The sequence below is a fragment of the Oncorhynchus tshawytscha genome, linkage group LG11, assembly GCF_018296145.1.
Source record: "Oncorhynchus tshawytscha isolate Ot180627B linkage group LG11, Otsh_v2.0, whole genome shotgun sequence".
In the NCBI taxonomy this organism is placed as follows: Eukaryota; Metazoa; Chordata; class Actinopteri; order Salmoniformes; family Salmonidae; genus Oncorhynchus; species Oncorhynchus tshawytscha.
In genome coordinates, this window is record NC_056439.1 from 27,374,094 (window position 1) to 27,396,839 (window position 22,746).

A 22,746-nucleotide genomic window follows, 5' to 3' on the forward strand; every position below is an offset into this window, starting at 1 on the left:
ATTATTTCTGGTTGGTGAGCGAGTCCCATGAGAGAAAACTATTTGTCAGATATATTTGATGCACTGCGCAACCATAGTGAGGGACATTGCATCAAGTGCCTTGTTAACATACAGTACATCAATACAGATACAGTATACTGTATTCATTGGTCTGGGCTTTGATAGGAATACATCAAATGTCATTTAATTTGTCACATGCGCCAAATACAACTGGTGTAGACTATACCATGACATGCTTACTTACAAGTCCTTCCAAATGATGCAGAGTTCAAAAATAATAAAATAAAATAGACACGAATGGGGCTATATACAGGGAGTACCAGTACCAGATCAATGTGGAGCTATATACAGGGAGTACCAGTACCAGATCAATGTGGAGCTATATACAGGGAGTACCAGTACCAGATCAATGTGGAGCATTATACAGGGAGTACCAGTACCAGATCAATGTGGAGCTATATACAGGGAGTACCAGTACCAGATCAATGTGGAGCTATATACAGGGAGTACCAGTACCAGATCAATGTGGAGCTATATACAGGGAGTACCAGTACCAGATCAATGTGGAGCTATATACAGGGAGTAGCAGTACCAGATCAATGTGGAGCTATATACAGGAGTACCAGTACCAGATCAATGTGGAGCTATATACAGGAGTACCAGTACCAGATCAATGTGGAGCTATATACAGGAGTACCAGTACCAGATCAATGTGGAGCTATATACAGGGTGTACCAGTACCAGATCAATGTGAGGCTGTATACAGGGAGTACCAGTACCAGATCAATGTGGAGCTATATACAGGAGTACCAGTACCAGATCAATGTGGAGCTATATACAGGGAGTACCAGTACCAGATCAATGTGGAGCTATATACAGGGAGTACCAGTACCAGATCAATGTGGTGTTATATACAGGGAGCAGTACCAGATCAATGTGGAGCTATATACAGGGAGTACCAGTACCAGATCAATGTGGTGCTATATACAGGGAGTACCAGTACCAGATCAATGTGAGGCTGTATACAGGGTGTACCAGTACCAGATCAATGTGGAGCTATATACAGGGAGTACCAGTACCAGATCAATGTGGAGCTATATACAGGGAGTACCAGTACCAGATCAATGTGGAGCTATATACAGGGAGTACCAGTACCAGATCAATGTGGAGCTATATACAGGGAGTACCAGTACCAGATCAATGTGGAGCTATATACAGGGTGTACCAGTACCAGATCAATGTGGAGCTATATACAGGGAGTACCAGTACCAGATCAACGTGGAGCTATATACAGGGAGTACCAGTACCAGATCAATGTGGAGCTATATACAGGGAGTACCAGTACCAGATCAACGTGGAGCTATGTACAGGGAGTACCAGTACCAGATCAATGTGGAGCTATATACAGGGTGTACCAGTACCAGATCAATGCGAGGCTGTATACAGGGAATACCAGTACCAGAGTAATGTGCAGAGGTATGAGATATTTAAGGTAGATATGTACATGAAGGCAGGGTAAAGTGACTAGGCATCAGGATAGATAATAATAAGGTATTAGAGGTAGATATGTACTTGGAGGCAGGGTAAAGTGACTAGGCATCAGGATAGATAATAATAAGGTCTTAGAGGTAGATATGTACTTGGAGGCAGGGTAAAGTGATTAGGCATCAGGATAGATAATAATAAGAGTAAAATAAAGAACAGAGAAACAGAAGCAAATGATGAGTGTAAAAGTGTGTGTGGTGAGTGTGTGTGCATGTGTGTGTGTGTGTGTAGTGTGCACGTGTGTGTGCTTGTGTTGTGTCAGTATGCGTGTGGGTGTGTTGTATGTATGTAGTGCATGTGAATGTGTGTGGGTTTTGTGTGGGAGTGTCAATGTAAGTGTGTGTGAGTGAATGTGTATATGGTGGGCATTTATAGTATAGTGAGGGTGTGTAGGGTGGGCATTTATAGTCTAGTGAGTGTGTATATGGTGGGCATTTATAGTCTAGTGAGTGTGTATATGGTGGGCATTTATAGTCTAGTGAGTGTGTATATGGTGGGCATTTATAGTCTAGTGAGTGTGTATATGGTGGGCATTTATAGTCTAGTGAGTGTGTATATGGTGGGCATTTATAGTCTAGTGAGTATGTGTAGGGTGGGCATTTATAGTCTTGTGAGTGTATATGGTGGGCATTTATAGTCTAGTGAGTGTGTATATGGTGGGCATTTATAGTCTAGTGAGTGTGTATATGGTGGGCATTTATAGTCTAGTGAGGGTGTATATGGTGGGCATTTATAGTCTAGTGAGTATGTGTAGGGTGGGCATTTATAGTCTTGTGAGTGTATATGGTGGGCATTTATAGTCTAGTGAGTGTGTATATGGTGGGCATTTATAGCCTAGTTAGTGTGTATATGGTGGGCATTTATAGTCTAGTGAGTGTGTATATGGTGGGCATTTATAGTCTAGTGAGTGTGTATATGGTAGGCATTTATAGTCTTGTGAGTGTATAGGGTGGGCATTTATAGTCTAGTGAGTGTGTATATGGTGGGCATATATAGTCTTGTGAGTGTGTATATGGTGGGCATTTATAGTCTAGTGAGTGTGTATATGGTGGGCATTTATAGTCTAGTGAGTGTGTATATGGTGGGCATTTATAGTCTAGTGAGTATGTGTAGGGTGGGCATTTATAGTCTTGTGAGTGTATATGGTGGGCATTTATAGTCTAGTGAGTGTGTATATGGTGGGCATTTATAGTCTAGTGAGTGTGTATATGGTGGGCATTTATAGTCTAGTGAGGGTGTATATGGTGGGCATTTATAGTCTAGTGAGTATGTGTAGGGTGGGCATTTATAGTCTTGTGAGTGTATATGGTGGGCATTTATAGTCTAGTGAGTGTGTATATGGTGGGCATTTATAGTCTAGTGAGTGTGTATATGGTGGGCATTTATAGTCTAGTGAGTGTGTATATGGTGGGCATTTATAGTCTAGTGAGTGTGTATATGGTAGGCATTTATAGTCTTGTGAGTGTATAGGGTGGGCATTTATGGTCTAGTGAGTGTGTATATGGTGGGCATATATAGTCTTGTGAGTGTGTATATGGTGGGCATTTATAGTCTAGTGAGGGTGTGTAGGGTGGGCATTTATAGTCTAGTGAGTGTGTATATGGTGGGCATTTATAGACTAGTGAGTGTGTATATGGTGGGCATTTATAGACTAGTGAGTGTGTATATGGTGGGCATTTATAGACTAGTGAGTGTGTATATGGTGGGAATTTATAGTCTAGTGAGTGTGTGTAGGGTGGGCATTTATAGTCTAGTGAGTGAGTGTAGTCTAGTGAGTGTGGGTGGGCATTTATAGTCTAGTGAGTGTGTATATGGTGGGCATTTATAGTCTAGTGAGGGTGTATATGGTGGGCATTTATAGTCTAGTGAGTGTGTATATGGTGGGCATTTATAGTCTAGTGAGTGTGTATATGGTGGGCATTTATAGTCTAGTGAGTGTGTATATGTGTAACGGTTTTCTTTATGTAAAGTAGAGGCGGACCAAAATGCAGCGTGATTGTTATTCATGTTTTTTAATGAAGAAAACTATACATGAATAAACTAACAAAAACAATAAATGTGAGAAAACCTAAACAGCCTATCTGGTGACAACAAACACAAAGACAGGAACAATCACTCACCATAACAAAACCCCAAGACAAAACACACCACAATAAACCCATGTCACACCCTGGCCTGACCAAAATAATAAAGAAAACACAAAATACTAAGACCAGGGCGTGACAATATGGTGGGCATTTTTAGTCTAGTGAGGGTGTGTAGGGTGGGCATTTATAGTCTAGTGAGGTGTATATGGTGGGCATTTTTAGTCTAGTGAGGGTGTGTAGGGTGGGCATTTATAGTCTAGTGAGGGTGTGTAGGGTGGGCATTTATAGTCTAGTGAGGGTGTGTAGGGTGGGCATTTATAGTCTAGTGAGTGTGTATATGGTGGGCATTTTAGTCTAGTGAGGGTGTGTAGGGTGGGCATTTTTAGTCTAGTGAGGGTGTGTAGGGTGGGCATTTATAGTCTAGTGAGGGTGTGTAGGGTGGGCATTTATAGTCTAGTGAGGGTGTGTAGGGTGGGCATTTATAGTCTAGTGAGTGTGTATATGGTGGGCATTTATAGTCTAGTGAGGGTGTGTAGGGTGGGCATTTATAGTCTAGTGAGGGTGTGTAGGGTGGGCATTTATAGTCTAGTGAGTGTGTATATGGTGGGCATTTATAGTCTAGTGAGGGTGTGTAGGGTGGATTTATTTATAGTCTAGTGAGGGTGTATATGGTGGGCATTTATAGTCCAGTGAGTGTGTATATGGTGGGCATTTATAGTCTAGTGAGTATGTGTATGGTGGGCATTTATAGTCTTGTGAGTAGTGTATATGGTGGGCATTTATAGTCTAGTGAGTGTGTATATGGTGGGCATTTTTTTTAGTCTAGTGAGGTGTGTATATGGTGGGCATTTATAGTCTAGTGAGGGTGTGTAGGGTGGGCATTTATAGTCTAGTGAGGGTGTGTGTAGGCTGGGCATTTATAGTCCAGTGAGTGTGTATATGGTGGGCATTTATAGTCTAGTGAGTGTGTGTAGGGTGGGCATTTATAGTCCAGTGAGTGAGTGTGTATATGGTGGGCATTTATAGTCTAGTGAGGGTGTGTAGGGTGGGCATTTATAGTCTAGTGAGTGTGTATATGGTGGGCATTTATAGTCTAGTGAGTGTGTATATGGTGGGCATTTATAGTCTTGTGAGTGTATATGGTGGGCATTTATAGTCAGTGAGTGTGTGTATGGTGGGCATTTATAGTCTAGTGAGGGTGTATATGGTGGGCATTTATAGTCTAGTGAGTGTGTATATGTGTAACGGTTTTCTTTATGTAAAGTAGAGGCGGACCAAAATGCAGCGTGATTGTTATTCATGTTTTTTAATGCAGAAAACTATACATGAATAAACTAACAAAAACAATAAATGTGAGAAAACCTAAACAGCCTATCTGGTGACAACAAACACAAAGACAGGAACAATCACTCACCCTAACAAAACCCCAAGACAAAACACACCACAATAAACCCATGTCACACCCTGGCCTGACCACAAAATACTAAGACCAGGGCGTGACAATATGGTGGGCATTTTTAGTCTAGTGAGGGTGTGTAGGGTGGGCATTTTTAGTCTAGTGAGGGTGTGTAGGGTGGGCATTTATAGTCTAGTGAGGGTGTGTAGGGTGGGCATTTATAGTCTAGTGAGGGTGTGTAGGGTGGGCATTTATAGTCTAGTGAGTGTGTATATGGTGGGCATTTTTAGTCTAGTGAGGGTGTGTAGGGTGGGCATTTATAGTCTAGTGAGTGTGTATATGGTGGGCATTTATAGTCTAGTGAGTGTGTATATGGTGGGCATTTATAGTCTAGTGAGTGTGTATATGGTGGGCATTTATAGTCTAGTGAGTCTGTATATGGTGGGCATTTGTAGTCTAGTGAGTATGTGTAGGGTGGGCATTTATAGTCTTGTGAGTGTATATGGTGGGCATTTATAGTCTAGTGAGTGTGTATATGGTGGGCATTTATAGTCTAGTGAGTGTGTATATGGTGGGCATTTATAGTCTAGTGAGTGTGTATATGGTGGGCATTTATAGTCTAGTGAGTGTGTATATGGTGGGCATTTATAGTCTAGTGAGTGTGTATATGGTGGGCATTTATAGTCTAGTGAGTATGTGTAGGGTGGGCATTTATAGTCTTGTGAGTGTATATGGTGGGCATTTATAGTCTAGTGAGTGTGTATATGGTGGGCATTTATAGCCTAGTTAGTGTGTATATGGTGGGCATTTATAGTTTAGTGAGTGTGTATATGGTGGGCATTTATAGTCTAGTGAGTGTGTATATGGTCGGCATTTATAGTCTTGTGAGTGTATATGGTGGGCATTTATAGTCTAGTGAGGGTGTATATGGTGGGCATTTATAGTCTAGTGAGTATGTGTAGGGTGGGCATTTATAGTCTAGTGAGGGTGTATATGGTGGGCATTTTTAGTCTTGTGAGTGTATTGGGTGGGCATTTATAGTCCAGTGAGTGTGTATATGGTGGGCATTTTTAGTCAGTGAGGGTGTGTAGGGTGGGCATTTATAGTCCAGTGAGGGTGTATATGGTGGGCATTTTTAGTCTAGTGAGGGTGTGTAGGGTGGGCATTTATAGTCTAGTGAGGGTGTGTAGGGTGGGCATTTTTAGTCTAGTGAGGGTGTGTAGGGTGGGCATTTATAGTCTAGTGAGGGTGTGTAGGGTGGGCATTTATAGTCTAGTGAGGGTGTGTAGGGTGGGCATTTTAGTCTAGTGAGTGTGTATATGGTGGGCATTTTTAGTCTAGTGAGGGTGTGTAGGGTGGGTAGTGGGTGGGCATTTATAGTCCAGTGAGGGTGTGTAGGGTGGGCATTTATAGTCTAGTGAGGGTGTGTAGGTGGGCATTTATAGTCTAGTGAGGGTGTGTAGGGTGGGCATTTATAGTCTAGTGAGGGTGTATATGGTGGGCATTTATAGTCTAGTGAGGGTGTATATGGTGGGCATTTATAGTCTAGTGAGGGTGTATATGGTGGGCATTTTTAGTCTAGTGAGGGTGTGTAGGGTGGGCATTTTTAGTCTAGTGAGGGTGTGTAGGGTGGGCATTTATAGTCTAGTGAGTGTGTGTAGGGTGGGCATTTATAGTCTAGTGAGGGTGTGTAGGGTGGGCATTTATAGTCTAGTGAGGGTGTGTAGGGTGGGCATTTATAGTCTAGTGAGGGTGTGTAGGGTGGGCATTTATAGTCTAGTGAGGGTGTGTAGGGTGGCCATTTATAGTCTAGTGAGGGTGTATATGGTGGGCATTTACAGTCTTGTGAGTGTGTATATGGTGGGCATTTACAGTCTAGTGAGGGTGTATATGGTGGGCATTTATAGTCTAGTGAGGGTGTGTATGGTGGGCATTTATAGTCTAGTGAGTGTGTGTAGGGTGGGCATTTATAGTCTAGTGAGGGTGTGTAGGGTGGGCATTTATAGTCTTGTGAGGGTGTGTAGGGTGGGCATTTATAGTCTAGTGAGGGTGTGTAGGGTGGGCATTTATAGTCTAGGGAGGATGTGTAGGGTGGTAGGGTGGGCATTTATAGTCTAGTGAGGGTGTGTAGGGTGGGCATTTATAGTCTGGTGAGGGTGTGTAGGGTGGGCATTTTTAGTCTAGTGAGGGTGTGTAGGGTGGGCATTTATAGTCCAGTGAGGGTGTGTAGGGTGGGCATTTATAGTCTAGTGAGGGTGTATATGGTGGGCATTTATAGTCTAGTGAGGGTGTGTAGGGTGGGCATTTATAGTCTAGTGAGGGTGTGGTATATGGTCTAGTGAGTGTGTATATGGTGGGCATTTATAGTCTAGTGAGTGTGTATATGGTGGGCATTTATAGTCTAGTGAGGGTGTATATGGTGGGCATTTATAGTCTAGTGAGTGTGTATATGGTGGGCATTTATAGTCTAGTGAGTGTGTATAGGGTGGGCATTTATAGTCCAGTGAGTGTGTATATGGTGGGCATTTATAGTCTAGTGAGTGTGTGGTATATAGGTGAGTGTGTATATGGTGGGCATTTATAGTCTAGTGAGTGTGTATATGGTGGGCATTTATAGTCTAGTGAGTGTGTATATGTGTAACGGTTCTTTATGTAAAGTAGAGGCGGACCAAAATGCAGCGTGATTGTTATTCATGTTTTTTAATGAAGAAAACTATACATGAATAAACTAACAAAAACAATAAATGTGAGAAAACCTAAACAGCCTATCTGGTGACAACAAACACAAAGACAGGAACAATCACTCACCATAACAAAACCCCAAGACAAAACACACCACAATAAACCCATGTCACACCCTGCCTGACCAAAATAATAAAGAAAACACAAAATACTAAGACCAGGGCGTGACAATATGGTGGGCATTTTTAGTCTAGTGAGGGTGTGTGGGCATTTATAGGGTGGGCATTTATAGTCTAGTGAGGGTGTGTAGGGTGGGCATTTATAGTCTAGTGAGGGTGTATATGGTGGGCATTTTAGTCTAGTGAGGGTGTGTAGGGTGGGCATTTATAGTCTAGTGAGGGTGTATATGGTGGGCATTTTTAGTCTAGTGAGGGTGTGTAGGGTGGGCATTTTATAGTCTAGTGAGGGTGTGTAGGGTGGGCATTTTTAGTCTAGTGAGGGTGTGTAGGGTGGGCATTTATAGTCTAGTGAGGGTGTGTAGGGTGGGCATTTATAGTCTAGTGAGGGTGTGTAGGGTGGGCATTTTTAGTCTAGTGAGTGTGTATATGGTGGGCATTTTTAGTCTAGTGAGGGTGTGTAGGGTGGGCATTTATAGTCTAGTGAGGGTGTGTAGGGTGGGCATTTATAGTCTAGTGAGGGTGTGTAGGTGGGCATTTATAGTCTAGTGAGGGTGTGTAGGGTGGGCATTTATAGTGTAGTGAGGGTGTATATGGTGGGCATTTATAGTCTAGTGAGTATGCATTTATGGTATGGTGGGCATTTATAGTCTAGTGAGGGTGTATATGGTGGGCATTTATAGTCTAGTGAGTGTGTATATGGTGGGCATTTTAGTCTAGTGAGGGTGTGTAGGGTGGGCATTTTAGTCCAGTGAGGGTGTGTAGGGTGGGCATTTATAGTCTAGTGAGGGTGTGTAGGGTGGGCATTTATAGTCTAGTGAGGGTGTGTAGGCTGGGCATTTATAGTCTAGTGAGGGTGTGTAGGGTGGGCATTTATAGTGTAGTGAGGGTGTATATGGTGGGCATTTATAGTCTAGTGAGTATGTATATGGTGGGCATTTATAGTCTAGTGATGGTGGGGTGTATATGGATGGCATTTATAGTCTAGTGAGTGTGTATATGGTGGGCATTTTTAGTCTCGTGAGGGTGTGTAGGGTGGGCATTTTTAGTCTCGTGAGTGTGTGTAGGGTGGGCATTTATAGTCTAGTGAGTGTGTATATGGTGGGCATTTATAGTCTAGTGAGGGTGTATATGGTGGGCATTTATAGTCTAGTGAGTGTGTATATGGTGGGCATTTATAGTCTAGTGAGGGTGTATATGGTGGGCATTTATAGTCTAGTGAGGGTGTGTAGGGTGGGCATTTATAGTCTAGTGAGGGTGTATATGGTGGGCATTTATAGTCTAGTGAGTGTGTATATGGTGGGCATTTATAGTCTAGTGAGGGTGTGTAGGGTGGGCATTTATAGTCTAGTGAGTGTGTATATGGTGGGCATTTTTAGTCTAGTGAGGGTGTGTAGGGTGGGCATTTATAGTCTAGTGAGGGTGTGTAGGGTGGGCATTTATAGTCTAGTGAGGGTGTGTAGGCTGGGCATTTATAGTCTAGTGAGGGTGTATAGGGTGGGGGCATTTTAGTCTAGTGAGGGTGTGTAGGGTGGGCATTTATAGTCTAGTGAGGGTGTGTAGGGTGGGCATTTATAGTCTACTGAGGGTGTGTAGGGTGGGCATTTATAGTCTAGTGAGTGTGTATATGGTGGGCATTTATAGTCTAGTGAGTGTGTATATGGTGGGCATTTATAGTCTAGTGAGGGTGTGTAGGGTGGGCATTTATAGTCTAGTGAGGGTGTATGTGGTGGGCATTTATAGTCTAGTGAGGGTGTATGTGGTGGGCATTTATAGTCTAGTGAGGTGTATATGGTGGGCATTTATAGTCTAGTGAGTGTGTATATGGTGGGCATTTATAGTCTAGTGAGTGTGTGTATGGTGGGCATTTATAGTCTAGTGGTGTATTGGGCATTTATATGAGGGTGTATATGGTGGTTATTTATAGTCTAGTGAGTGTGTATATGGTGGGCATTTATAGTCTAGTGAGTATATGGTGCATTTATATAGTGGTGGGCATTTATAGTCTAGTGAGGGTGTATATGGTGGGCATTTATAGTCTAGTGAGTGTGTATATGGTGGGCATTTTTAGTCTAGTGAGGGTGTGTAGGGTGGGCATTTATAGTCTAGTGAGGGTGTGTGAGGGTGGGCATTTATAGTCTAGTGAGGGTGTGTAGGGTGGGCATTTATAGTCTAGTGAGGGTGTATATGGTGGGCATTTATAGTCTAGTGAGTGTGTATATGGTGGGCATTTATAGTCTAGTGAGGGTGTGTAGGGTGGGCATTTATAGTCTAGTGAGGGTGTATGTGGTGGGCATTTATAGTCTAGTGAGTGTGTGTATGGTGGGCATTTATAGTCTAGTGAGTGTGTATATGGTGGGCATTTATAGTCTAGTGAGGGTGTATATGGTGGGCATTTATAGTCTAGTGAGTGTGTATATGGTGGGCATTTATAGTCTAGTGAGGGTGTATATGGTGGGCATTTATAGTCTAGTGAGGGTGTATATGGTGGGCATTTATAGTCTAGTGAGTGTGTATATGGTGGGCATTTTTAGTCTAGTGAGGGTGTGTAGGGTGGGCATTTATAGTCTAGTGAGGGTGTGTAGGGTGGGCATTTATAGTCTAGTGAGTAGGGGTGTGTAGGGTGGGCATTTATAGTCTAGTGAGGGTGTATATGGTGGGCATTTATAGTCTGAGTGAGGGTGTATATGGTGGGCATTTATAGTCTAGTGAGTGTGTATATGGTGGGCATTTTTAGTCTAGTGAGGGTGTGTAGGGTGGGCATTTATAGTCTAGTGAGGGTGTGTAGGGTGGGCATTTATAGTCTAGTGAGGGTGTGTAGGGTGGGCATTTTAGTAGTGAGTCTAGGGTGGGTAGTGTGAGTGTGTAGGGTGGGCATTTATAGTCTAGTGAGTGTGTATATGGTGGGCATTTATAGTCTAGTGAGTGTGTATATGGTGGGCATTTATAGTCTAGTGAGGGTGTATGTGGTGGGCATTTATAGTCTAGTGAGGGTGTATGTGGTGGGCATTTATAGTCTAGTGAGTGTGTGTATGGTGGGCATTTACAGTCTAGTGAGTGTGTATATGGTGGGCATTTATAGTCTAGTGAGGGTGTATATGGTGGTTATTTATAGTCTAGTGAGTGTGTATATGGTGGGCATTTATAGTCTAGTGAGGGTGTATATGGTGGGCATTTATAGTCTAGTGAGGGTGTATATGGTGGGCATTTATAGTCTAGTGAGTGTGTATATGGTGGGCATTTATAGTCTAGTGAGGGTGTGTAGGGTGGGCATTTATAGTCTAGTGAGGGTGTGTAGGGTGGGCATTTATAGTCTAGTGAGGGTGTGTAGGGTGGGCATTTATAGTCTAGTGAGGGTGTATATGGTGGGCATTTATAGTCTAGTGAGGGTGTGTAGGGTGGGCATTTATAGTCTAGTGAGGGTGTATATGGTGGGCATTTATAGTCTAGTGAGTGTGTATATGGTGGGCATTTATAGTCTAGTGAGTGTGTATATGGTGGGCATTTATAGTCTAGTGAGGGTGTATATGGTGGGCATTTATAGTCTAGTGAGTGTGTGTATGGTGGGCATTTATAGTCTAGTGAGGGTGTATATGGTGGGCATTTATAGTCTAGTGAGTGTGTATATGGTGGGCATTTTTAGTCTAGTGAGGGTGTGTAGGGTGGGCATTTTTAGTCTAGTGAGGATTTGTAGGGTGGGCATTTATAGTCTAGTGAGTGTGTATATGGTGGGCATTTATAGTCTAGTGAGGGTGTATATGGTGGGCATTTATAGTCTAGTGAGTGTGTGTAGGGTGGGCATTTATAGTCTTGTGAGTGTATATGGTGGGCATTTATAGTCTAGTGAGTGTGTATATGGTGGGCATTTATAGTCTAGTGAGTGTGTATATGGTGGGCATTTATAGTCTAGTGAGTGTGTATATGGTGGGCATTTATAGTCTGGTGAGGGTGTATATGTTGGGCATTTATAGTCTAGTGAGTGTGTATATGGTGGGCATTTATAGTCTAGTGAGTATGTGTAGGGTGGGCATTTATAGTCTTGTGAGTGTATCTGGTGGGCATTTATAGTCTAGTGAGTGTGTATATGGTGGGCATTTATAGTCTAGTGAGGGTATGTAGGGTGGGCATTTATAGTCTAGTGAGTGTGTATATGGTGGGCATTTATAGTCTAGTGAGTGTGTATATGGTGGGCATTTATAGTCTAGTGAGTGTGTATATCGTGGGCATTTATAGTCTAGTGAGTGTGTATATGGTGGGCATTTACAGTCTAGTGAGGGTGTATATGGTGGGCATTTATAGTCTAGTGAGGGTGTGTAGGGTGGGCATTTATAGTCTAGTGAGGGTGTATATGGTGGGCATTTATAGTCTAGTGAGGGTGTATATGGTGGGCATTTATAGTCTAGTGAGGGTGTGTAGGGTGGGCATTTATAGTCTAGTGAGGGTGTGTAGGGTGGGCATTTATAGTCTAGTGAGTGTGTGTAGGGTGGGCATTTATAGTCTAGTGAGTGTGTGTAGGGTGGGCATTTATAGTCTAGTGAGTGTGTATATGGTGGGCATTTATAGTCTAGTGAGGGTGTATATGGTGGGCATTTATAGTCTAGTGAGGGTGTATATGGTGGGCATTTATAGTCTAGTGAGGGTGTATATGGTGGGCATTTATAGTCTAGTGAGTGTGTATATGGTGGGCATTTATAGTCTAGTGAGTGTGTGTAGGGTGGGCATTTATAGTCTAGTGAGTGTGTATATGGTGGGCATTTATAGTCTAGTGAGTGTGTGTATGGTGGGCATTTATAGTCTAGTGAGTGTGTATATGGTGGGCATTTATAGTCTAGTGAGTGTGTATATGTGTAACGGTTTTCTTTATGTAAAGTAGAGGCGGACCAAAATGCAGCGTGATTGTTATTCATGTTTTTTAATGCAGAAAACTATACATGAATAAACTAACAAAAACAATAAATGTGAGAAAACCTAAACAGCCTATCTGGTGACAACAAACACAAAGACAGGAACAATCACTCACCCTAACAAAACCCCAAGACAAAACACACCACAATAAACCCATGTCACACCCTGGCCTGACCAAAATAATAAAGAAAACACAAAATACTAAGATCAGGGCGTGACAATATGGTGGCCATTTTTAGTCTAGTGAGGGTGTGTAGGGTGGGCATTTTTAGTCTAGTGAGGGTGTGTAGGGTGGGCATTTATAGTCTGGTGAGGGTGTGTAGGGTGGGCATTTATAGTCTAGTGAGGGTGTGTAGGGTGGGCATTTATAGTCTAGTGAGTGTGTATATGGTGGGCATTTTTAGTCTAGTGAGGGTGTGTAGGGTGGGCATTTATAGTCTAGTGAGTGTGTATATGGTGGGCATTTACAGTCTAGTGAGGGTGTATATGGTGGGCATTTATAGTCTAGTGAGGGTGTGTAGGGTGGGCATTTATAGTCTAGTGAGGGTGTATATGGTGGGCATTTATAGTCTAGTGAGGGTGTATATGGTGTGCATTTATAGTCTAGTAGTCTAGTGAGGGTGTGTAGGGTGGGCATTTATAGTCTAGTGAGTGTATAGGGTGTGTGAGGGTGGGCATTTATAGTCTAGTGAGGGTGTGTAGGGTGGGCATTTATAGTCTAGTGAGGGTGTGTAGGGTGGGCATTTATAGTCTAGTGAGGGTGTGTAGGGTGGGCATTTATAGTCTAGTGAGGGTGTGTAGGGTGGGCATTTATAGTCTAGTGAGGGTGTGTAGGGTGGGCATTTTTAGTCTAGTGAGGGTGTGTAGGGTGGGCATTTATAGTCTAGTGAGGGTGTATATGGTGGGCATTTATAGTCTAGTGAGTGTGTATATGGTGGGCATTTATAGTCTAGTGAGGGTGTATATGGTGGGCATTTATAGTCTTGTGAGTGTGTATATGGTGGGCATTTATTGTCTAGTGAGTGTGTATATGGTGGGCATTTATAGACTAGTGAGTGTGTATGGTGGGCATGTATAGTCTAGTGAGGGTGTGTAGGGTCAGTGCAGATAGTCCAGGTACCCATAATTGTCCATTTAGCAGTCTTATTTCTTGGGGGAAAGAAGCTGTCTCTGAGGCCGTTGTTCCGAGAGCTGGTGGTCTGGTATTGATTGTCGGACGGTAGCAGAGTATATGGCCATTTCTGTGGCCTTCCTCTGACACCGCCTGGTATAGAGGTCCTGGATGGTGAAGTACTGGGCTGTTCCACCACCCTCTGTCGTGATTTGTGGTCAAGGGCAGATGCTTTGAGAACGTGCCCTGGTATTCTGTCAGATTGTTAACCTGTTTAAACGATTGTTAACCTGTTTAAAAGGTTTTGTTCACATCGGCCACGGTGAGCAAGATCACTCAGTCATCTGGAAAAACAGGGTCTTTCACACAAATCCTCGAAGCGAGCATAAAAGGTATTTTGCTCGTTTGGGAGTTCTGCATTGCGGGGCAACTCATGGCTGTTTGTAATCCGTTACAAAGGGAAAACCTTTGCCCTCCCCCATACTCCGAGCGTCAGAGCCGGTGTAATAGGATTCCACCTTCCTCCTATATTGTCCATTTGCATGTTTGATGTCTCATCGGAGATTGTAGCGGGCTTTCTTGTATGCGTCCATGTCCTTGTCCCGTTCGTTGTAAGCGGTAGCTCTAGCCTTTAGCCCAGTGCGAAAATTGCCTGTTATCCATGGTTTTTGGTTGGGATACATTCTTATACTAACTGTTGGGATGACATCTCTATGCACTTATTGATGAAGCCCGTGACTGTTGTGGTAAACTCCTCAATGCTATTGGATGAATCCCAGAACCTATCCCAGTTTGCACTATCAAAACAGTCTTGTAGCCTTCATCTGACCACTTCCGAGTTGAGCGCATCACTGGTACTTCCTGTTTGAGCTTTTGTTTGTAAACAGGAAGCAGGAGAACGGAGTCATGGTGAGATTTGCCGAAGGGAGGACGAGGAAGGGCCATGTATACATATCTGTGGGTAGAATTAAAGGGGTCTAGAGTTTTGTAGCCCCTAGTGGAACAAGAGACGTGTTGGTGGTAGTAAGGCGGGATGATTTCAAGGCTCTCCGATCTTCATCAATGCCAAAGAAGAATGTAATAAACCTGGCAGTAGATAAGGTTAGTTTCCTGGCCAATTGGTTGACAAGAGAAGGACCAAGGTGGCAGCTGTGATGAACATGGTTGTGCTGTAACTTCTTTATTTATGAGCCTCCATGGCTGCCTGTGACCTTACATCAGACAGAAAAACAGTCTTTCCTCTGTTAAGAAGTTGGGCAAGGTTGAACACAGAACAGTCTGACACAAAAATCTAAACTGACTGAGAAAATCATATGCACTTAAAAAATATATATATTCATGTGCACTTTGCTGGTAAGGACTAAACAACAGCAATTCCTACCGAGCAGAAAAGTAGCCCGACTACCCCAAGAACCATGTCTACCCATTTTCTCTCCTCTTAACAACCTAAAAGGAGAAGACTTGCTTCAGGATAGTATAGAACTTTAATTCTTCTTTTTGCACAGATTACTGCATGAAAGGGGGAAAGCAAAACAGAAGAAATCACTGACTTTTGAGCCATTAGCTATGAAATTAGCTTGGTTACCATAGCACATATGCAACCACATGGCATAGGGAGAAATGGCACCTAATTGTTTTCAGTGGAAGACGATGCAGATATGCATTTACAATATGACAAGTTGGTTTGGCTCCTGGTCTGCCTCTCAGGAGAATCAAGATGATGTTCCCCTGCTCTGCTCATCACTTGTCCGTGTACTAAACGTTTCATGTGAGCGGATATGTTTAACATCATGTAGGCGGGGCCAGTGTGATCTAAGTGCAGCCAGGCTATCCTCAGACAACTTCCTCCTACCTAATGAAACCTTCCAAGTAAGGAGACAGATAAAGGGACATGGTGGCGGGACATGTGACAGCCAGGCCCCATACAGAGGGATTTGGTTTAGTGAGCCATGCCACAGCTACAGTAACAATCAGCGCTAACAGGACAGAAGCACGCAAGGTGCTGCCAGATTCATTCCTGATTCCAATTTTTAATATCACTTTTGGATCATGAACATTGTGTGGATTAGATTAGATTTGCCACCCTAAGGTTGGTTCACTGTGGGACAGGCTGTTCCTTCACCAGGCAGAACAACATTACAACCCCAAATCCTCAAAATGATCAGATAACATTATCATTGCAGGTTATATTCCGGTGAATCAAGAGTAATTCACATTTTATTATTCTCCAGCAATGTCCTCAATTCTCAGTGAACTAATACACGCTACACTGAGTAGTACACAGCATGCAAATGCCAGCCTGTGCTGTTATACTGCAATACACCAACTTTGCCTCAGAGAGCAGTTAGTCATTGACACAGAGCGAGCAGCACCAGGCCCACACTGCGGTAAAGCCTTTAACGGTTTCCCTTTTGTGCCATCTTTCATTTTGGGCCCTGGAAGCCCCGTCCATGCTGACTCCCCTCCTGCAGCTTGTACCAACCCAACTCTCCTCTCCTCTCTCCTCTCCTCCTCCTCTCCTCTCCTCTCCTCTCCTCTCCTCTCCTCTCCTCTCCTCTCCTCTCCTCTCCTCTCCTCTCCTCCTCCTCTCCTCCTCCTCCTCCCTCTCCTCCTCTCCTCCTCTCCTCTCCTCTCCCTCCTCTCCTCTCCTCTCCTCTCCTCTCCCGTTTCTCCCTGGTGGTAGGTAAAGCAGACACCCCTCGCTGCATAGCCGATCGACCATGATAAATGTTTAAGTTATGCACCATTTGGCAGCCAATAAAAATCAGTGGCGACCGAGACTTAATCAGCGACATAGGTGCTCCCTGTCTAACAGGATAAGTGCAGGAGCAGGGATGAAGAGAGAGAGAGAGAGAGAGAGAGAGAGAGAGAGAGAGAGAGAGAGAGAGAGAGAGAGAGAGAGAGAGAGAGAGAGAGAGAGAGAGAGAGAGAGAGAGAGAGAGAGAGAGAGAGAGAGAGAGAGAGAGAGAGAGAGAGAGAGAGAGAGAGAGAGAGAGAGAGAGAGAGAGAGAGAAGAGAGAGAGAGAGATAAATAGAGAGGAGAGAGAGAGAGAGAGGGGAAGGGAGAAATAGAGAAATAGAGAGAGAGAGAGAGAGAGAGAGCGAGAGAGAGAGAGAGAGAGAGAGAGAGAGAAAGGGAGAAATAGAGAGAGAGAGGGTGAGAGAGAGCGAGAGAGAGAGAGAGAGGAAAGGAAAATAGAGAGAGAGAGGAAGGGAGAAATAGAGAGGGAGAGAGAGATGTATAGAGAGAATGCTAAGGATCTAATCGCCAGCCAAGACCACCAACACGCTACAGATTTCTCTAACACCGCCCTTAAAACACTTGTCTCACTCAAGCGTGGCGGGACTTCCATTTCTACTCCACCAATTCAGGAAGTGTTTTGGGAAAAGGTTGCTAAAACCCCTGGCCTTATCACAGGGCGACATGGGGTGGAAAAGGTACTGTACACATTACAGTTATCATTTACATCGAGGATAAAATATAATTATGTGGAATGTACCTGCTATGCTGCTTAACCCACTCAGTGAGTTGGTCTAGTTCACTTCCATTTACCCCTGGACTCTGTTTGAACCTGATAGCTGTCTCATCTATCTCATCTATCTCGGTTTTCCCTCTGCAGTTCCCTCTGCAGTTATCTCTCTCGCTCCCTCGTTCTCTCTCCATCCCTTGCTCTCTCTCTCTCTCTTTGATGTGACACTCCTTTGGTGTGAATCAAGCGCTTTGATTGCCAGCTACAACATGTTTTACAATCTCACCGTGTTGAGCATTGGAAATCAAACCCAGCAGCAAACAGCTACTCCATACGATCCAGAATATATTTGGTAGTCATAGAAAACATACATGTATGACATTTTTCCTTCCATTCCCGGGAGATCATTATCACTGAGAATGAAAAGGAAAATAGTCCCTGTAAAGTAGAGCAGGATTACTATTGCAACAACACATCGCCAGTAGGGAAAAACTAACCTGTCTCACACCGGTCTAAACCCAGCTCACTATTAGTTGGTGAACAATCCAACGCTTGGTGAATTCCGCTTCACAATGATAGGAAGAGTGTGTATGTTTCCTCTTCAATATGCCAGATAATATGGTCAGATTGAAATTCTGCCATCTACCAGAATAGGAATACTGTGTATGTTGTATAAAAAACTAAACAGATGAGATGTTTTACAAACTCTAAAATCAGTATTATGATTTATAACATTAGGATCTTTTGGAAGCACAGCCAGATGATGCAGATGGTAGCATTATCCGTAAAGGTGGCCTGTGGGCAAAGACCTCAGATACTCTTACAACACACAGTGTGACTACTACATTCTCCCTAGATGAATTAACACAGACAGACACCCACAGATCCATCCTTCCGTTCCCTGTGTCTCAGTAGTCTGCCTTGTTGAGAGACTGTGTTGTAGAACCTTATGCTGAGGTCGGAGAGGAGGCGTTAATTAATCCTCTATTAGCGTCAGTGCATCACACACACACACACACACACACACACACACACACACACACACACACACACTCCCTGTTCACCCACAACTGTATGGCCGTGCACGACTCCAACACCATCATTATGCACCAAGTCTTGAACCAACAGGACCCTGAACAGCTTCTACCCCCAAGCCGTAAGACCTTTAAACAAGACTTCTAAATAGCTAATCAAATGGATACCCGGACAACCGGCATTAACCCTTTTTTGCACTAACTCTCCTGCACTGACTCACACTGGACTCTACCCACACACACACACTGGACTCTACCCACACACACACAGGACTCTACCCACACACACACTGGACTCTACCCACCCACACACACTGGACTCTACCCACACACACACTGGACTCTACCCACACACACACTGGACTCTACCCACACACACACTGGACTCTACCCACACACACTGGACTCTACCCACACACACTGGACTCTACCCACACACACTGGACTCTACCCACACACTGACTCTACCCACACACACTGGACTCTACCCACACACACTGAACTCTACCCACACACACTGAACTCTACCCACACACACTGAACTCTACCCACACACACTGACTCTACCCACACACACTGGACTCTACCCACACACACTGGACTCTACCCACACACACTTGACTCTACCCACACACTGACTCTACCCACACACTCACACTGATACCCCAACACACATATAACATGCACACACATTCACACTGACGCCACAGACACACGCATTCATACTGACGCCACAGACACACGCATACATACTGACGCCACAGACACACACATTCATACTGACTCCACAGACACACACATACATACTGACGCCACAGACACACACATTCATACTGACGCCACAGACACACACATTCATACTGACGCCACAGACACACACATTCATACTGACGCCACAGACACACACATTCACACTTACCACATACGCTGCCTGCAAGTCACTTTACCTCTAGCTAACATGACAAGTAGTAGCAAAGTTGCTAAAAGGGTTAAGGTTAGGGGAAGGGTTAGCTAACATGCTAAGTAGTAGCAAAATTGCTAAAAGGGTTAAGGTTAGGGGAAGGGTTAGCTAACATGACAAGTAGTAGCAAAGTTGCTAAAAGGGTTAAGGTTAGGGGAAGGGTTAGCTAACATGCTAAGTAGTAGCAAAATTGCTAAAAGGGTTAAGGTTAGGGGAAGGGTTAGCTAAGATGCTAAGTAGTAGCAAAGTAGCTAAAAAGTAGTAAGTAGTTGCTAATTAGCTAAAATGCTGAAGTTGTCCGTGATGAAATTTGAACATGCAACTGTTGGGCTGCCAGACGTTCACGTTACGACCAACCACCCTCCTTTCGTTTTTGCCATAAGTAACCTTCTAACTTATGTAACCATACCAAACATTATATATCATACAAATTTGAGTGTCCTGGATTTCCGTTTACTATATTACGTTCTAGTCTATGAGACCAGTCTGAAGTGTCGTCCAATGTCCTCAGGCTCTAAGTTTCTGGCAGTGTAAATTTGTGAGGAGGCAGGCAAGCTTATCACACAGACACACATATACACACAGACACACACACACACACACACACACACACACACACATACACACACACTAGCCGGCATGGGGGAGTGTTGATTGTGCTTCCCGATGCCGTTTCCTTCTCTGTCATATGACATAACATTAACTCTGTTTGGACCCCCATGATGTGCCGGTTCAGCTGTCACACACTGACATCAGCTCTTATGACTGTACAGTAGAATATTCTCTTGACAGAGGCACCAAGTATACTGTCATTCGAGGAACTCTAGGGGTTGGCGTCACACACAGTGCATCGCGGGAGAGGGGACAGCCTATGGGAGGATGAGGAGCAGGAGGGAGGGCGCGCCCAGCCCAGGTGAATGCTCCTGATGTGGTAAAACCCTTTAAGAAACGGCTTAATGGTATTCAGCTGGGATCAATACAGCAACCAGGCAACCAGTGACAAACAGAACAGATGGCCCCGTACCTGCTGAATTGACACTTCTTCAGACAACACCTGATTTATATTCAGTCCCAAATAGCAGGCCACCAAATTGCAGCCCACAATGTTAATCAATCAGAATGTATATTTAGCACGTGCCAAGGTTAAAATCAATAACAATATTAAGTGTGCTGGCCCTCGCCCATTGAAACTGTCACACAGCTTCAACAAAAACGATGCAAAAAAATAAGGTCACAATATATTGAGAATAAACAGTAGAATTATTATGGGCATCATGGCTATTATCCTTTCAACACCTTGACAGTCCCTGAACCTCAGTTCATCCAGCAATGATATTGAAAATGAGCTTGTGCAGTTTTAGATTCATGGTCACATGACGCCAGGGAACAGCTGCAGTCTTCTCCTAGCCAGCCAAAACAGACTGGGGGATGTCCTCTGCACAGCAGCCATGGTGGTGCTGTGTTGACTCTGTGTGTGTGTGTGTGTGTGTGTGTGTCTCTGCTTTCATGTGCAAGATGTGATTTGTAATTATTTGCTACAAATGTTGCTCTGTCCATGTGAGAGAATTATGTCAATTTCACTCTGACACTGATATATGTTTACCAGCGTCACATCCACTCGATATCTGCTTAAGGTCTTCAAGCGAACGAATCCAAGTTCTATTACGTTAATTTACACATCACATCGAGGTAATGAATGTCGTATATATATATATATATAATATGTTTTATAGTAAATAACATCAATATTGCTCATAATGTTCATCCAACCACAAGATGAAAGGAACACAATATTCCACTGCATATCATCATGAATACAACCAAGGGTCTGTCTGATCGAATGATGAGGGACATTTCTATTTCCTCCATACATATAGGCTTGATATGTAGCTACGAAGAAAGGAGCTGCTTATGGACATCAGTCCTGCTTTATGATCCAGCAGGTCATTACTGGGAGTGACTGACCTGGGCCTATTTCATTTCTCTAAAAGTCATACAGTCACACAGCATCCATCAGTACATCATTCATCTCCTATGGGGCCTTGGTCAGTGGGAGCCAATCACGACTCCTGTACGGGCTTAGGAGAAAATTGGAAAGAACATTTACCCAGGACATACTGGGACCTTGGAGAACCCACAGCAGCTGCCGTCCAATCCCAGCCCTGCATCTGTGCATGGTCCCCCATGTTCCCTTCCACATGGGTCTAGGAGGAAAATAGAACAAAACCTTTCGGTTGTTCATACCAACCATATGCTCACTCATAACTAACCACCCACTACCCCGTCATCCCAACCCTGAATTAACGAGCATGGCTATATAGCTGCTTTCAGGGAGGCCATCTCCACCTCTACTTACGGCCATTGGCACACGGGACAGTATAAGGGCCAATCATCTCCTTCCCCTCCCATCGGATTCCGTTTAGACGTGTGATTCATGAGCCAATCAAATCACAAGCAGCAGTCTATCCCACATGAAATGCACATGAAATTGATGTGGGATGCATTTAAGAGGCATGGGGCTATCAAATGTACCCTGTAGCAAATATGTGTTATTGTGCTGTTAAATGGGGGAGGGTGATAGGAATGGTGTGCTTGCGCGGGTACGAGAGGTTTCCATTCAGATTTATCCATCAACGCTGCCGCGATCATTGATTGCCTGTGCGAGAGGGAACTTTTTGAATGATGTTTTCTTTTTTTACAAACGATTAATCCGAGCCCACTCGGGGATCCCCTCGGGAGAGATCACACATCTGGACTGTGCCATCATCACTGCTCTGACTCATCTCTCTCTCTTTACCCATTTTTCTCTCCTATTCTCTCTCTCCTCCTCCCTCCCAGATAACCTATTCACACAGTTTCATAAATGCAGCTCCAAGCTCCAGTCTATGCATTCTGTTTCTTCATTAATTAACACGCTATAAAACCCACATGGATTCAAACATGCGCAAATGGGATGCAAAGTTGGAACAATGTTGCCATTTTAAAAACATGTAGATTCTTAGGGATTCCCATAATGTTTAATGCTTTACGTACATGCCAATTATGTTTGTGATGTATTTCTCTGGATTGCTATAAATAATAACATGCTATGGGTGTGGCTGGAAAATTAGGAAATGAATCAACTTGGTTAATATTTTCATCATATAGTTGAAGATTTTTCATTGAAGAGTAATCTGATACCATTGCCAGAAAGAGAGAAAATCTCCAATGCACTGCTCCATGTGCATACATGACTGAAAGAGAGTGTGACATTTCTGCTCAAACATTCATAACTGTATCTGCGTTACATCACATATACCCTACTCTGGTCTGGACATTATGAATAAAAGAGAACAAGCGGGAAACAAAGGAAAGATTGAGGAAAATAAGTGAGTTAGAG